Below are 18,245 nucleotides of genomic sequence, written 5' to 3' on the forward strand. Positions count from 1 at the left end.
CCTGCATCTCTTTCAAATCTAGCTGATCTGTCTGAGGGATCAGCTTCTGTTTTAACTGTGTAATTAAATAATGCTGGTATTTTAGCATGTGGAATTGGCAGTTGCATGCCCTCATGGCCAAAGTGGCAGACGTATACACTTTCTTTCCCCATCTTTCTAATGCTCTGGAATCTCTTTCAGAAGGGAGTGGATTCTTAGCAGTAGAGGCCTTAACCCCTTTGGGACCCTGGGAAATGGTCTCGGAGTCTGCATTAGGGCTTTTGTATAGAAACTTATGGGTATCAGGAACTCAGTAGTATCTGTCTGGTTTAGCTGGAGCTGGAGGTAAGGAATCTGGGTTTAAACTGGATTCAGAGAAAACATCATCCAAAATGTCTAAAACTGGAGGAATAGCCAGGAGTCTATGCTGTGGAAGAAGAAGAAACTCACTGAGTCTTTTCCTGGAGTCAGAGTAATCTTGGCCTTCCCAGTGAAAGTGTTCCCTCATGGTGTGTAACATTTCCCCAAAAGAGTAGTCTTCATGGGGGGAGACAGAGGGAATGGACTCTTCAGCATCTGAGTCTTCATAAGGAGGGAAGGAGTAATCCTGGTCGTCAGAGTTGCCTGAGGAAATGGATGCTTGGTCAGAGGAAGGATAATCTTCCTCCAGTCTAGGCCTTTTGTCAGGTGGGGTTGGGATCCCCTGATAAGGGTAATTAAATACTCGGCCATCTTAAGCATCTGTTTTTTAGGCATAGGGGCCTGTGAGGGGGTGAGTGGCCCCGGTTTTCTAACTTTCAAGGGGGCTTTGAGCTTAGCATAAGGTTTGGCAGAGCCAGTTGTCGGTTTGAAAACACCCTCTGAGACCGAAGGTCTATTCAAAATTTCAGGATCCCCGTCGGGGCTGGCGTCTGAGGAGTGAGGTGGAACCGGATCCTGAGGCCCAACGGTTTCGGTTTGGGATGCAGTCAGAAATTCTGAATCAGCGGTAGTCAGGGGCTGCGAAGGCACCTCGCTGAAAATCGGAGAACCGGCATCAGGCCTTGCTGAGGCCTCGGTATCTGGTCTTGGCCTTGGCTGCCGGTCCTTATCTTTGCGTTTTTTAATCATTGCTGATGTCGGTTGCTCCGACGGCATGCTATAGTTAAATTTTCTGCCAAAATAATGCTGGGCGAATTCTGCCCGACGCTTAATTGTACGTTTGTTGAACCTAGCACAAAACCGACAACCAGAGACGTCGTGGTCTGGGCCTAGGCAAGGAATACAATAAGAATGAAAATCCTTATGAGGTATTTGCTTCCCACAAGAAATACAATTATTAACTTTGTCTGACATCGGTCTGAGGCAAGAAAGGTTTCCCCAACGGGGTACTTAGCTTTAGAGAAGACTTCAGGCTGAAACTTGATTCAAAAATTTCAGGAGCTGGCCGACCGGCACTTGCGAACTGCTTCTGCTTCGGGCACCGCGCGACAAGAAAGACTGAAGAAAATGGCGTCGGCTGTCTCTTTTATACCCCTGTCGCACTGACGTCAGGGAAGAGGCGACAACAACCGACGCTGGACCAAGACTTTGGGATTCGGCCAACTGCAGGACCGCCTGACGACAGGATAACCCAAGTGTGATGACTGCAGCAGTATAGCACGATGAACATCTGCTTCGGGCACCGCGTGGCAAGAAAGACTGAATAAAATGGTGTCGGCTGCATGTTTTATACCTCTGATGACCTGACGTCATGGAAGAGGAGACAGCAACCGACACAGGTCACAAGACTTTGTTATTCAGGCCGACTGAGGGCAACCTGCCAGCAGATTACCCAAATGTAATGACTGCAACAGTGAAACACGAAGAACATCTGCTCTCAAGCTGATTGGAAGGTACTGGATAAGATCATTAAATAGGTCATAAAAATCACTGGTTCCAAACTTCAATCCCTACAGGACATACATTCAAACAGATGCTATGGTAAAGTCCAAAAACTATTGAGGGATATACACCATCCAGCTTAAGGACTGTTCAAACTCCTGCCAACAAGAAAGCACTACAGAAGCATTAGATCCAGGACATCCAGATTCCATAACAGCTTCTTCCCACACGCTATAAGACTGCTGAACAAAAAACCCATAGCCTAACCAACTAAATGGGTAAAACATTATTTATGTGCAATATGTCATTGTTACTTACATAACTCTCTGCATAGCTCACTTTATATGTTTCTATCTGCACTATTAAAACTAAGCTTATAGCACATATTGGTGGTGGTGGATAAGTTTCGTTTCAGATGTATGCCTCTATTTACAGTAAGTACTGTTTTTTATGTATCCTTATATTTCTACCGAGTTTGTTCCTGTTGTGGTTGTATTTGTTTTGTTTCTGCTGTAAAAAGCTTTCAATTGTTTACTTATTTTTAGTACATTTTGATTTTTATTTAGTATTTAAATTATTAATTTAATCTCACTGCCTTCTGTAAACTGTCATTCTTATGGTACAAGCCCGAGTATCAAAATTTCGTGCAGTGATGCACACTTTTTCCTCTGTGTTGAACTGTAGGACAATAAAGTCTACTTTGACTTTACAGTTTTCTCTTTTTGATGCTTCCATGATGGCATTTGACTTCTCCTTTCCTTTCCCTTACTGTCTTGTGTTTTTGTGGCAAGTCTGTTATTAATTTCGCTGCACAGTAATGTATCCTATTTATCTCTGTTATACTGCATGAATTTCTATGAACAGTCCTAATTACTGTGTTCATTTGTTTTATCAAACTTCTAACTTTTTGGGTTTTATTGCCTTTCTGCAGTCTATTTCTTTCATTGATCTTAATGCATCATTCCATCTCTACTAAAATCAAGCAACTCTTCTCTTAGATCATTTTCTTCTAAACTGAGGGCACATTCTTTGTTCTCCATTTCTTGTGGCATTCTATAGAAAGAAGCACAGCATCTTCCTGTGCCACATTCTCTTCGGTTTCACCCAGAGTCATCTGTTGCTCTTTCATATGGGAACTCACTGGCCTATCACACCACAACATTGACTGCACTAGAGTTGCCACAGTTTCCTGCTCCCTCCCTTGCTGTCCAACTCCAAATTAACTTTTGTACGGGTTTTCTATGGAAGGCTGCAAATTACCTTCATATGGCAAATGATCATATGTTTCCCACTCCAATGGTTTCTCCTTAATTTGGAGATCCATTGCTCTATTCTGCTGTGGTCTACACTAAATCCTTCGCTTCACATGTAATCCACAACCTCAGTCTCTATTTCTTTAACTTCTCCATTACTAATTTTCTTTTCTACCTTCCCTCTTGTTTTATTATTTTTTGTACTGTAAACTTTTCCATGTCAATGTCTCTGCCTATATTTCTCTTCAAATATCTTCAGTGCTTCTCTTTTTGTACTGATTAGTTTTGCCTTCTCCTTTGCATAAATATTGCACCATATTAAATCTCTTTATTTCCACTGTCCATATTTCTTCTTCTGACATCTCCTGCTCCTCCTTTTTCTCCTTATTTGGGGGAATCGTTGTTCCACCATGCTGTGATAGAACCTCTGTTAGACTCTCATTAAATCCTTCACTTTGCAGGTATTTCATAACTCCAGCTTCTATTTTTTTAACTTCTACTTTACTAATATTCTGTTCCATTTTCCCTCTTTCTGATCTTATTCTTTTGTATTGTGAAATTTTCCATATCTGTATGCCTTTGCCGGTATTTTTTTTTGAGTGTATCTTTGGGGCTGCTTTTTTTGTATTGATTAATTTGGCTTTCTCCTTTGCATAAATATTGCACCACGTCACATCTCTCTTTCTTTCCCATGTCCATATTACTTTTTTATACCTTTCAAAAATCTCTAGATGTTGTTCTTTATATTTTCACACTTCCTCAGTTTCCATAAATCTGTTGTATTAACCCGCATTGGGTATTTGGTTGCGCCGTAAAGTGCGGTTGCACTTGCTCCTGGTTCTTTGAAGATCTGAACGGGTTGGTGGTTTTCCCGTTGGTTTGCATCGTCGATTTACCTTACCACGGAGTAAGCTGTGACCCACACTAGATATTTGGTTGCGAAGGTTGCTCCTGGTTCCTAGAAGACCTAAACTGTTTGGCAGTTTCTCCGTTGAACTGTATCATCGAAGATATATCTTTTATTCATCTCATTGGGACATAGAGCTGGTAAGCAGCATTGGTTGCTAGCTTATTATCACAGTATCTGGACATTTTTTTTTGATTTTTCAGACTTTTGCAACAAATGGTATATCTAATGTTTTTTTCTGCATGCTTAAAGGCTCTCAGTGGAGATGTGAAGTCTTCAGGTGCAGGACATTGAAGGAAGCTGCCCAAGGGAAGTTGCAGCTGAACTGAAAAAGACCTGCTGGTCTCATCCACCTACATCTAAATAAACCTACAGTTTACTTCAGGCAAAGGTTTCTGAAAAGTTACACTTCTAAGAAATGATGTGTGAACAGTGTTTTTAGTGTACTGGTTTTCAACTTTTGTGCATGAGGGACTTTTTATCGGGATATCGTTTGCCTGGGGTACGTTGGTTTATTAAGCTTTGGGTCCAGTCTGACGCGTTGTATATCCTGACGGGTGCAAGCCTAATGGTCGTTTTTGTGAGCAGTTTTTATGTAATTTCTATCATTATTTTGGGGTCAGTGACTTCTGATTATCGCAGTGGAGTTTTAGAGTTTTTCACTCTAGCGGAACTGACATATTTGATTACATGCTTTTGTATTTTTGCTTGACAGTTTTTGCTATTTTATATTTAATGTATAACTTGGTACTGGATCTGCTGTAGTTTTTTGCCTGTGAATTGTTAGGATAGATTGCTTACGGCACAGTTCTGTTCATATTGTATAAATTAGTAATCTAAGTGTATTTGAATAGACTATATAAAAAAAACAAACCTTCTACTGTATGCATATACTTTATCTATTTTGACATTGTAACATTTATTTTATTGTACTCCGTCTGACGTCATTATTGTATATCGTAAAAGATTTTGTTTATACTGCATATTAAAATTAAACCGCACCTTCACTCCCTTAAACCCACCACAACCTCTATTCCAATAAACCACAAAACTGAATACCACCTCTCTCCTTCTACACCCATCCACAGTCTTCCAACTTAGATAACTCAATCACCATGTCACCAACACCACACTCCCACAACTATATCATCCCATTACTCTTGCCTTCTCTATCCATCTGTCTTTACTTTTTCTCCTTCATTACTACTTATCGCCATCCACTTAACACTATGCACTGTATCAAATCCCCCACCCTACCATACACTACAAACCATCCCTTCATACCTGCAAACTCACAACCAATTATCCTTTACCCTTTAATTTTCAACTCATCTCTCCTATCCATTACACCTCACAATCCAAAAAATACTCCAGCTTCAAGCACCACTTCCTAACTGTATTCTACCTTAAAACCATTACCAGCATTGCAGCCCAACAGCTACTAGGAGGTGATATCCACCCCAACCCTGGCCAATATACCACACCCAACCCCAACCTCCCATTTAAGCATAAACCCACTGCTTTACTCATTCTAAACCTAAACATTCGCAGTATCATAAATAAAATAGAACAGTTACATGGAACCATCTTTGTATATAACCCAGACATTACAGTGATTACAGAAACACGGCTTAAACCCCACATTAAAGATAACTCTATAACTCCACCTGGCTTCAACATATTAAGAGTTGATCGACCTCACAGAAAAGGTGGTGGCATTGCCCTTCTTTACAAATCCGATTTAAAAGTCGAGCTCCTTCAAAAAGAAACCCCAAATTTCAACACTGCTGAGACCCTATTCACCAAAATCCTACTAAACCAACACAAACAACTAAACCTACTCAGCATTTACATACCATCAGGAGACAACCTTAAGACACTAGAATTTATACTCCACTGGGCTTCCCTCTCCCTGTCCCAAAAAACTTTACTCCTAGGTGATGTCAACATAGACTGGAACACTATACACCCACCCATAGCCACCAACCACATAAACCTATATAAATTTCGTACAACTCATACACTCACCCACAAGAATTGACAAAAAGTACAGTTTTGTACCTACCATAAATGTAGATGTTCGAAGATCCACATTGCTGCAGTCCTTACATATGGGTAGTCCGCTGTCCTCGGTCGGCCCGAATACCAAAGTATTAGGCTGACGTCGGTCATGGGCGCTCAGATCTGACATCAGAGCGTCAGGGTATAAAAGCGCATGACCGACGTCATATCCTCAGTCTTTTCTTGCCCCAGATGTCAGAAGGCCCTAAAAAGAAAGGCCACAAGCCAAAAACAGGATACCTCCCAAAAACATGCCCAACAACAACCATCACCCAAACCATAAAACCATGCCAAACTACAGAGGGGAAAGAGGGAGGGTAAATTGGACTGCAGCAATGTGGATCTTCGAACATCTACATTTATGGTAGGTACAAAACTGTACTATGTTCTTCATCTCACATTGCTGCAGTCCTTACATATGGGTAGAATCCCAAAGCAGAGGTAAAGGGAGGATGGCAAAATCATAAAGCATTAAGGGCTGCTAAAATGCCCTGTAATATTGCAGTGGCAAATCCAGCCCTAGACTTAGAATAAAGAGGAAGGTGGTAATGCTTGGAAAAAGTATGTACTGAACTCCAAGTGGCTGCTTCCAAAATATCTTTGTAGCTACCCCTGAGAAAGGCAGTAGAAGTGGCAGTAGCTCTAGTGGAATGAGGTCTGATTCCAGGCGGAACCTCCTTACCATGATGGGAATAACAGAAAGAAATACAAAACCCAATCCATTTAGAAATAGTTTGTTTTGAAACAGGTTTTCCCTGAGAACCCAAAGCAAAAGAAACAAACAACTGCTGAGACTGCCTGAACCCCTTGGTTCTGCTCAAATAATAACGTAACTGCCTGTGAATATCCAAAGTATGCAAAATCTTCTCCCCTTTATTTTGGGGGTTTGCATAAAAAGTAGGCAAATGAATAGTTTGGTTCAAGGCCACACTAGAAACCACTTTAGGCATAAAGGAAGGATTAGTACGCAAAGATACCCTATCCTTATGAAAAATCAGGAAAGGTTCCACTGCCATAAGGGCCTGTAATTCAGAAACCCTTCTTGCAGAGGTAATGGCCAACAAAAAGCAGTCTTCCATGATAAATACTTTAACTCGGCAGTAGCTGCAGGCTCAAAGGTTGTAGAGTAAGCTTTTCCAACACAAAATTGAGATCCCAAGCAGGAGTAGGAGCTCTACGGGGGTCTTATGTTCTTTGCCCTCTAAGAAATTGCTTAAACAAAGGATGGGAAAATAAAGGAGGGTCACAGTCATAGTGAGCAGAAATGGCTGCAGCATGAACCTTAATCGAGGAGAAAGACAAACCCTTGTCCAATAACTCTGTAAGATATTGAAGAGAAACACTTAAATCAGGCATGGAAACATCAAAGTCCTTCGCTTTGCTCCAAAGAAAAATCTCCTCCATTTATCAGCGTAAACTTTCCTTGTACTAGGCCTTCTGGCCTCCAAAATAACATTCAAAACTTGTTGTGGAAGCTGAGACCCTCCAGGGTCTAAAGCAGAATATGCCAGGCTGTGAGATGCAGAGACTGAATCTTGACATTGAGGAAGTGATCGCCCTCCTGAGACAAAAGATGCGGAATCAAAGGCAGAGGCCATGGAGGCTCCCGTACCAAACTCCTCAGTAGTGGGTACCAGTGCGGTCAAGGCCAATCCGGCGCTATCAGAATCATGGATGGCTTGTCTATTCTGGCCTTCAGGCGTACCTTGGGAATGAGAGCAGAGGTGGAAAGGCATAGACATGAAGATTGCTCCAACTGAATGATAGAGCATCCACCTTCCAAGCTGTGGGATGAAACATTTTTGTGCAAAACTTTGGCAACTGGTAATTTAGTGGAGAAGCGAACAGATCTATGTCTGGAGTCCCCCATAACACTGTCAACTTTTGAAACACATGAGGATCCAGTTTCCACTCGTGAGGATCCACAATTTGTCTGCTCAACACATCCGCTAAGGAGTTCTGTGCTCCTGGTAGAAACCTTGCCTGAAGACTGAGGTGTAAACTGAGAGCAATCTCCCACAAAATCATCACTTGCCTGCAAAGAGGGTATGAATGGGTTCCCCCTTGCTTGTTGATGTACCACATGACAGTAGTGTTGTCTGTTTGAATCAACACCTGTCCTGGGTGAAGTAAATCCTTGAAAGCCATCAATGCAAATTGGACTGCTAACATCTCCTTCAAGTTGATATGCAAATGTTGAAGTCTGACAGGCCACGTGTCTTGCACCCATTTTCCATTGAGGTATGCTCCCCAAGCCTTGTCCGAGGCATCTGTCGTTAGAATCTGACTCGCCTCTGGTCGGGTCACAGAGAGTCCCTTGTTTAGGTGACATTCCTGAGCCCACCACAAAAATTCTTTCTGAATGCAAGGTATTATCTGAATGACAGTGTCTAGATCTTGGCAGTGTTGTGTCCATACATTATTGAGATACCACTGAAGCTTCCTCATATGCAGTTTGGCATTGGGAAGCACCAGAATACAAGATGCCATGAACCCCAAGGCTTGAAGGACTGTCCTTGCAGTCAGCCTGGACTGTAGAGACATTTGATGGAAATAAAGAGAAAGGCTTCTTTGTTTGTCCGGGGTCAAAAGGCCATCTGGGAAGCTGTATTCAGTCTCACACCCAGAAAGCACATGTCCTGAGAGGGTACTAGACTGGACTTTGTTTCGTTCACAGAATACCCTAGGCATCTTAACACTACCATCACATACTGTAGATGATGCAGAAGTTCGTCTTTGTGTTGTGCGATAATCAGGCAATCGTCCAAATAAGGATAAATCTGTATTCCTCTTAACCTGAAAAAGGCTATCACTGGAGCCAGAACCTTTGTGAACACTCTGGGCGCAGTAGATAAGCCAAAGGGCAATGCAGAGAACTGATGATGTAAATTTCCAGCCCGAAAACGCAGGTACCTCCTGCAACTGGGCCTGATAGGAACATGAAGATAAGCCTCTTTGAGATCCAGAGTTACCATCCAGTGATCTTTTCCAAACAGAGGTAAAAGCTGTTGTAACGTCAGCATTTTGAACTTCGGAATGTCCAGATAAGTGTTGAGGATAGATAAATCCAAAATTGGTCTCCACGTGTTCCCTTTCTTTGGTACTAGAAACAGGTGAGAATAAAATCCTAGTCCCACTTCTGACAGAGGAACTGGCTGTATAGCTCCTATTTGAAGAAGTAAAGAAATCTGCTTGTGAGCCTCTATCCTTTGCCGAGGAGGAACGTCTGGCATGCCTTTGAAAGGAGGCAATGTATGGAAATAGAACTTGTAGCCTCGGTTTATAATATCCAATACCCATTTGTCCTGGGTGACTAAAAGCCAGTTTTGCTTGAAGATTGCTAACTTTCCTCCCAAAGGAGCTGCCAGGGAAGAAGAATCTGGCAGCTGAAAATGCAGGTCATTGGGCCTGTTTACGAAAGGACTGGCCCCTGCCCTCACCTGCAGATTGTGCAGGTGAACTCCAAGTTCTAGGCCTGAATGTACTGTGAGCTCTGCCCCTGCCACGTCTAGATCTACCCCTAGACTGAGAATCAGAAGAAGGGTAGGTCCACCCCTTAGTAGGTCAATTTCTACTAAACTTTGGAGGTTGCACCTGCAAAAAATCTTTAACAGTCTGCATGGACTTAGCCTTGTCTTCCATTTTCTTCAAAACCGACTCCACAGGGGGACCAAACAAAACTTCAGACTGTAAAGGAGCATCCAGAATTCTAGTTTGAACATGCTCGGACAAATTCTGATCCTTAAGCCAGGCGTGCCTACGAAGAACTGAACCAGTGGCAGCCACCCTAGAAGAGGCCTGTACAGCATCAAAACCACACTGCAAAGAATGCTTACCCACCTGTTCAGAGACATGTACTAAATCCTGCAATTCTTTACACTCTATGCCCTCTGCCAAAGCATCCACTTTAGATTTTAGCTGAGAAAGGAGGAAATTCTGATATTTCAACATATGAAACTGGCAATTTAAAGCCCTCATTGCTAAAGTAGAAGAGGTATACACCTTCTTACCCCATCTATCCAAAGCTCTAGCTTCCTTATCTAGAGGAACCGGATTCTTTACAACAGAAGCTCTGACACCCTTAGGCCCCTGACTAATAGTTTCTGGGTCCGCCCTAGGACTCTTATACAGATATTTATGAGCCTCAGGCACCCTGTAATACCTGTCCGGTTTAACTGGCGAGGAGGCAAAGAATCTGGATTAAGGGAAGCCTCTGAGAAAACATCTTGAACAACATCCAAAACAGGAGGTATAGCCAAGGGTCTATGCTGTGGTAAAAACAAGAATTCCCTAACCCTCTTCCGTGAATCAGAGAAATCCTGTCCTTCCCACTTAAAATGCTCCCTCATGGAATGCAGAGTTTCTGAAAATGAAAAATCCTCTGGAGGAGAAGCAGAAGGAGTGGAATCCTCTGCATCAGAATCCGAATAAGGGGGAAAATCTTGAATATCTACAGCAGAAGAGTCTGAGTCATCTGAGGCCTGATCCAAACTTTCCAACTCTGGCTCCACCCTGGGCCTCTTATCAGGAGGGGGCATAGAACCTCTAATTAAAGTAATCAAATCTTCTGCCATTTTAAGCATGTGCTTTTTAGGCACAGACCCTGAAGTATCTGGAGGGACACCAGAGGAAGGCAAAACAGACCTGCCCTTAGAAATAGTAGCAGAAGGCCTAACCACCTTAGGCATAGAAGGGAGAACAGTAACCTGAGAGGCCCCTTCAGCTTGACCTGACTCCTGTGAGGCCACATCCTGCAAAATCAAAGTTTCCCCCTGAGACTCAACAGAAACTTCAGCCGGATCCACCTGCTCCACTGTAGGTTCTGCAAGACCGGCGTCCGAAACGGACGAATCAACCTGTCTAGGTTTCAAGGATTTGTCTTTGCGCTTCTTCGTGGAAGCGGGTGTCAGAGGATCCGACGGCATATTATAATTACACCGCTTACCAAAGACTAACCTAGCACAATCTAACCTTCTTTTTATAGTGCGCTTATTAAACCTAGCACAAAACTGACACCCGACTACGTCGTGGTCCGGTCCCAGACAAGGAATGCAAAGAGAGTGATAATCCCTATGCGGTATCTGTTTCCCACAAGAAATACAATTATTCACTTTTTCTGACATCCGGAAATAACTGAGGCAAGAAAAAACAAAAATATTCCCCAACGGGGTACTTAGCCCAACTTGGTTTCGGTCTGAAACTCAGAATACGAAAATTTCAGAACGCCGAACGGCACTTGCAACGCTGCTTCTGCATCGGACCATGCTGCAAAAAAGACAGAGGATATGACGTCGGTCATGCGCTTTTATACCCTGACGCTCTGATGTCAGATCTGAGCGCCCATGACCGACGTCAGCCTAATACTTTGGTATTCGGGCCGACCGAGGACAGCGGACTACCCATATGTAAGGACTGCAGCAATGTGAGATGAAGAACATCCACCAAATGTGAATCCACCTTACACTGGATCCTGACTAACCAGACCAATACTGTCCACCTATCTGGAATATTACCCACTCCCTCAGTGACCATAACCCAACCTTTCTCCTTCAGCACAAAATAAAATCTACTAACACCACCGGTCTCTTAAATCCGTTCCCAAAAAAATTCTCCCCAGAACAATTCTCAGAAGCCCTAAAATCCTGTGACTGGGCTCTATAAAAACCCTTCCCCTGGATAATGCAGTAGAATACTTAAATGCCAAATTCCTAGAGATTTTAAACCAACTAGCCCCACTAAAAACTATAAGATTGCGAAGTAACCCTGCCCCCTGGTTAAACAAAGCCACAAAAATCTTACTCAAGACTAGAGACAAAGCTTGGACAACTTGGCAAAAATACAAAACTCCTGTAAATAGGCAAAGCTTTGCTGAGCTCAAAAATAAAGCAAAAAAAGCAGATTAGGTTGGACAAGAAACACTACTATATTTCCCTACAATGTAAACATAACAACCCACAGAAATTCTGGGCTGCAGCGAACAACATCCTCCAGCCTGGTAAAGCCACCACACCACCCCCAGATATCATAGGTACTGATCCACACACAGCCTCTAGTTTTAATAACTACTTTACCTCTTCAATACTGAACCTGATAAGTGCAATAATCACCCATGATCCAACATCAACCCTTAAACTACCAGACTAACTCCACCCCCTTAACTTTTAACCCAGTTCCAACTACAACCATTCAAAATCTCTTAGCTAAACTCAAAGCTACCAACCTAGCTGCCGACAGTCTCCCAGTTCAATATCTCCAAATTGCATCCAAGGCCATCGCCTACCCAGTCTCCCTACTCATTAACAGATATATCTTCTTGCATTCCATTCCTTCATTATGTAAAACCTCATATATCATCCCTCTCCACAAGGGAGGTCCATCTACTGACCTCTCCAACTACCGTCCCAGTCCTATCCTATCACCCATCTCAAAAATTCCAGAAAAATGTATCCACCACCAAATCCTTACCCATCTGTTAACTAACAACCTTTTAACTAAAACCTAACATGGATTCAGACCTTCCCATAGCACCAACACTGCTCTAATTAACTTCTCCAATACCATAAACTTGCATAGGAACCAAGGGAAGCTGGTCTCTGCCACCTTCTTAGACCTATCCAAGGCATTTGATACAGTTTCCCATAGCAAACTCCTCACCTGCCTAGCAGAACTCAACCTCGATGACTCCACCCTAAAATGGTTTTACAGTTACCTAAATAACCGGTCACAATCTGTCAAATGGGGCAACTCCCTATCCCCCTACTCCCTGTCACATGCAGTGTCCCACAAGGTTCAATCATTGGTCCCCTTCTCTTCAACATATTTACAAATAATCTCCACCTAGCTACCACTAAAGCCAACATCGCCCAGTATGTGGATGACACTACTCTAATCTGCTCAGCACCAAGCATGCAATTACTACAAAGTAAAGCCCAGGAATCCTTCACTGAGGTAGAGAACTGGCTAAACAACTGCCAACTAATACTAAACCCCAAAAAAACACAGCTAGTACTATTCCACCCAATCAATCACTCCTCCGCCACCTTTAACATCATGTCAACCAATGGCACCCTCATCACCCCAGTAACTGAGGCCAAACTCTTAAGCATCACTACTGATCAACAACTTAAATTTAATAAGCACGTACCCCAAACTATCTCTAATGTCCATAAAAAACTTGGTTGCCTATATCATTGCATACTATTCCTAACCCCCAAAACTAGAACAGCAGCAGCCAGAACCCATCTCTTATCAACACTACTATACGTCTCTCCAGTCCTCACCAACATTAACAAAACTAACCTGAACAAACTCTCCACATGCTACAATAAAATAGCTAGGTTTGCTGCCAATAATAGATCACATTCCCACCACTGCCAATCCCTAATTAAACTGCACTGGTTAGAATTTCCAAACCTCCTACTCTACCACCAACTGATCATAGCCCATCAAATTCTTTTTCATCCTGAGAAGAGCCCTGCCCTAGCTGACATACTAAACTTTTACAACCCCAAAAGGGAACTACGTTCATGTAACAAAAACCTGATTGAAATCAACCCATGCAATAACAGCGCTGGGGAGGCCCTATTCTCTTATGATTTTGCTAAAGTATGGAACACCCTCCCACCTGAACTCAGGCTACAAAGTCACACAAGCACCTTCAAGGGCCTTCTTAATTCACACTTCTATGCTAACACTCTCTGCAACTGCAAAGACCCCCCCCCCCCCTTGAAGACCCACTACTCAAGATAAGTGACCCGCTGTATGCTTCCATTGAATACACTATATTTTTACCTGAAATACTCGCCTGATATGTACTTTTTTTGTAAACATTACAAATAGGGGTTCTACTCCGGAGTATATTATTGTTTGAGTATCTTATTGTTTTACAAAACTGTTCTTGTACTTCTTTGTTTCTCTTACCTTGTATACCAGTTTTTTATTGTTATCTAAACCATGTATGTACTCTGTTAACTTCCTTGGAGCTTTTCTCCCCAGGACTCCACTGAAAACAGACACTTTGTGTCCAGTTGGATTTATCCTGGTAAAATAATGTTAAAATAAATAAATAATATAATATACATTTTTATTTGAAGCTTCTGACAGTTTTTCTTGAGCAAGTATTTTTCTTTCCTCCAAATTCTCTCAACTTTTTGTTCATCTTCTGTCTGGAAATTCTTGGCTTCTTGCATAATAATAACAAGACATAATTTCTTGCTTACACTCAACAGTAAACCCTACTGTCCTTATGACTTTTTTTGTTTTTGTGATTTTTGTGGACTAATACTTACTTCTCCAATGGGCCCTCTCCAAGCCTGGCTTAGCTCCAATGTAGGAATATTTCCATGCATTGAGGATTCTACACTGTAATTTTTTCCAGTCCTAGCACCAGTGTGCCTACCAGGATTGGACACTTTTTTATCATGTGTCTTGTGTACTCAGCTATCTTTTCTGTTTTTTTAACCTACTTCTGTTCATAATATGTGCTATACAAAATACAGTCCATACATCAGTGTTGCCTTGGTGGGATTTTGTGAAAAAAACTTCCACCTCGTGAAGGTACTCACCAAGACTTGAGGGTGAATTCAAATTCCAGCAGTACTACTCTCCTTTGCTTGCTGATTTATCATTTCTCCATTCGGACCCCCTGCTACTGTGAGGTGACTGCCATGTCAAGGGAGCTACCAAACCATACTGAAAACACTACAGTGATGCAGCTAATGCCATCCTACAAACATCATCCACATATTTAGTTTTCAAGAGATTAAACAAAAGATATTAAATAAAAAATACTGAGAAACTGGAAGTTCTGTTATACAGCAAAGGACAGTAAGAGACAAGCAGTTAAAATGCTTTTAGTCCCTTTAGTCTTATACACAGGTCAGGCAATTTTTTTTACCAACCAGAGGAGAAGTTGAGCATACACATATATCTTTTGTTATGACTTAATCAAACTATAAGTATCTCAATTTTGTATGCAAAAAACTCATGTTTTTAAAAAAAACTCTTGTAATTACTATTATCCTCTGTTTGTAATTTGTTTTTCTTATGAGGCTTCCTCCACGGGCCTCCGCTGAAAATGGGCTATTGATCAGTCTGACATACCCAGTTAACAAATGTAAAAATAAAAAGTCGTGGATAGAAATTAATAAAGAGCTGAAGGATTTCATCTGGGAGGGGAAGATGGCAAGAGTCAAGTGGAATAAGCTGATTCTTCCAACAGAACAAGGTAGACTGGGATAACCTGATGTGAAGGGGTATTTCTGAGCTACATAGTTAAGGTTCCTATATATAGCACAAGGAGAAACCTATAATTCAAAGTGTAAAGGGATGATGATGAAACATGGGGAAGCTCAAGAAACAGGGAGAGATTAAGATTTTGGATGCAGATCTTTCAGGATAACAACAATAATCATACAGAATATTATATTCAAAGTAGCAGTATGGTGGTGCTGCGGTAGCGTTGTCGTCTCACAGTAAGACGCTGTCCGGTTCGATTCTCAGCTAGAGCATCTCCTGCATGGAGACATGCATGAATGGGCGTACCTTCGTTGAAGGTTGTGCGTCAGGCCTGGTAAGCCGGTATGTAAAATTCAACTGCCAATCATTAGCGGACCGGAGTTCTGCTGTGGCGACCCCTAACCGGGAAAAGCCGAAAGACACAAACAAGTAAGTATTCTATGAACTAAACCAACACAGGAAATGAGAAAGGAAATTCTGCCGATAGGGATGACTGCAATCAGGGATACAGACAGGCGGCTTGAATTTACTGGGAGAAAACTGGTAAAAGAAAGTACAGTTGTGTACACTTACCATAAATGTAGACGTTCGAGTGTATTCACTGTTGCAGTCATTACATTTGGGTAATCTGCTGGCAGGTTGCCCTCAGTCAGCATGATTAACAAAGTCTTGGGTCCTGCGTCGGGTGCTGTCCCTTCTTCCATGACATCAGGTCGTCAGGGGTATAAAACATGCAACTGACACCATTACATCAGTTTTTCTTGCCCCAGATGTCAGGTGCCCCCATAATGGGAAGCAATTAAACATAAAAGCACAAAGATATACCTCCAACAAAAAAAACAAATACACCAAAAAGGCTTTTAAGCATAGCAAAGGAAAGTAGAGGTATACTAAGAGGAAAACAGGGGGTTGGAAGGAGGGTAACCAGGACTGCAACAGTGAATACACTCGAACATCTACATTTATGGTAAGTGTACACAACTGTACTATGTTCTTCATGTTTCACTGTTGCAGTCATTACATTTGGGTAGATTCCCAAAGATATGGTTAGGAGGATGGATTTATACAGCATTAGGACCAGCTATAAGGCCCTGCAGGACAGCAGTGGCAAAGCCAGCTCTGGATTTAGAGAAGAAAGGTAAATGGTAATGTTTGGTAAACGTATGAAGTGAGCTCCAGGTAGCAGCTTCTAGAATGTCTCTGGTAGGAACACCTCTGAGAAAGGCTGCAGAAGTAGATGCCGCCCTAGTGGAATGAGATCTGATCCCCTGGGGGATACTTTTACCAGGTGCATATAGCAGAAACGAATACAATGGCTTATCCATTTTGAAATAGTCTGCTTTGAAATAGCCATTCCCTCTGCCCCTGCAGCAAATGCCACCAGTAGTTGTTCAGATTTTCTTAGAGATTTTGTCCTGTTTAAGTAAAATCTAAAAGTTGTCTGTGTACATCCAATAAATGCAGAATCCGCTCCCCCTTGTTCTGTGGATTGGGAAAGAAAGTTGGCAAATGAATGGTCTGATTAAGAGCCACACTGGATACCACCTTAGGCATGAAGGATGGATTTGTCCTGAGAGACACCCTGTCCGCATGAAAAATAATGAAAGGCTCCACTGCCATAAAGAGCCTGTAATTCGGAAATCCTTCTAGCTGAAATGACTGCTAAAAGGAAAGCTGTTTTCCAGGAGAGAAATTTTAAGTCTGCAATAGCAGCTGGCTCGAAAGGAGGTTGAGTGAATTTTTCCAATACAAAACTGAGGTCCCAGGCAGGGGTTGGAGCTCTCCTGGGTGGGTCTTAAGTTTTTGGCCTCTCTGTGATACTACTTTAGCAGAGGATGAGAGAAGAGGGGAGGCTCTGTGTTGTAATGAGCTGAAATGGCTGAGGCATGGATTTTTATGGAAGAAAACAGGCCCTTGTGAAACATCTCAGTTAAATACTGTAAAATCTTAGGAATATTGGGCACTGCTGTGCTTATCCCTTGTGATCGATTCCAGGCACAGAATATTTTCTATTTGTCAGCATAAGATTTTCTATTACTAGGCCTTCTTGCCTCCAAATGACATCCATCACCGGCTGAGGGATGTTAAGGGTGAATTTAAGTGATTAGCCACACAGAAAGATTCAAAATTTGGAGCGGAGTGTGTTGTTCTGCTGATACAGTAAGTAAGGTGTCTGAGGCAGGTGCCAGGGAGGAAGGTGTGATACATTGTGCTGGAGTGGATACCACTGTTGGCGAGGCCAGTCTGGAGCAATCAAAATCATTTTTGGTTTGTCCTGTTTGACTTTTAGTAAAACTTTGGAGAGCAGAGGCAGAGGGGGAAAAACATAGACGGAGGTTTTTCCAGCTGAATGACAGATCATCCACTTTCCAGGCTTTTTTGTGATGAGTTCTTGTGCAGAATTTGTCCAACTGATAGTTCTGGGGTGAGGCAAAAAGATTTATGTCTGGACTCCCCCATTTGCGTGTCAACATGTTGAAAATCCATGGTTCCAATTTCCATTCGTGTGGGTCCATGAGATTTCTGCTTAGTTCATCTGCCAGAGTATTCAGCTTTCCTGGCAGGAATTGAGCTTCTAATTGTATTTGATAGGTCAAGGCAGTGTTTCACAATGTCATTGTTAGTCTTGCAAAGGAGGTAGGAGTGTGTACCCCCTGCTTGTTTATGTACCACACAACTGTGGTGTTGTCTGCTTTATCATTAATTGTCCTGGATGAAGGTAGTCCTTGAAGGCTGTCAGTGCATTCTGTACAGCTAGCAACTCTTTTTGATTGATATGTAGGTGCATTTGATTTGGGCTCCATTTGCCCTGAATGCTCTTCCCTGCCAGATGAGCCCCCCAAGCATAGTCTGATGCGTCTGTAGTTAGGGTTTGGGCGGCAGGGGGTGGAGTGAATGGCAGTGCCTTGTTTTGGTGGCAGGCCTCTGCCCACCATAGGAACTCT

General features: G+C 42.4%; 1 protein-coding gene across 1 annotated transcript in view; it reads right to left on the reverse strand.

Moving 5' to 3' along the window:
- FBXO9 (F-box protein 9) overlaps window positions 1-18,245 on the reverse strand; it is a 1,636,589-nt gene that overhangs the window by 1,530,244 nt on the left and 88,100 nt on the right. The gene's annotated exons all lie outside the window — the stretch shown is intronic.

The sequence above is a fragment of the Protopterus annectens genome, chromosome 2.part2 (assembly GCF_019279795.1).
Source record: "Protopterus annectens isolate FY-2018-M chromosome 2.part2, PAN1.0, whole genome shotgun sequence".
Lineage (NCBI taxonomy): Eukaryota > Metazoa > Chordata > Ceratodontiformes > Protopteridae > Protopterus > Protopterus annectens.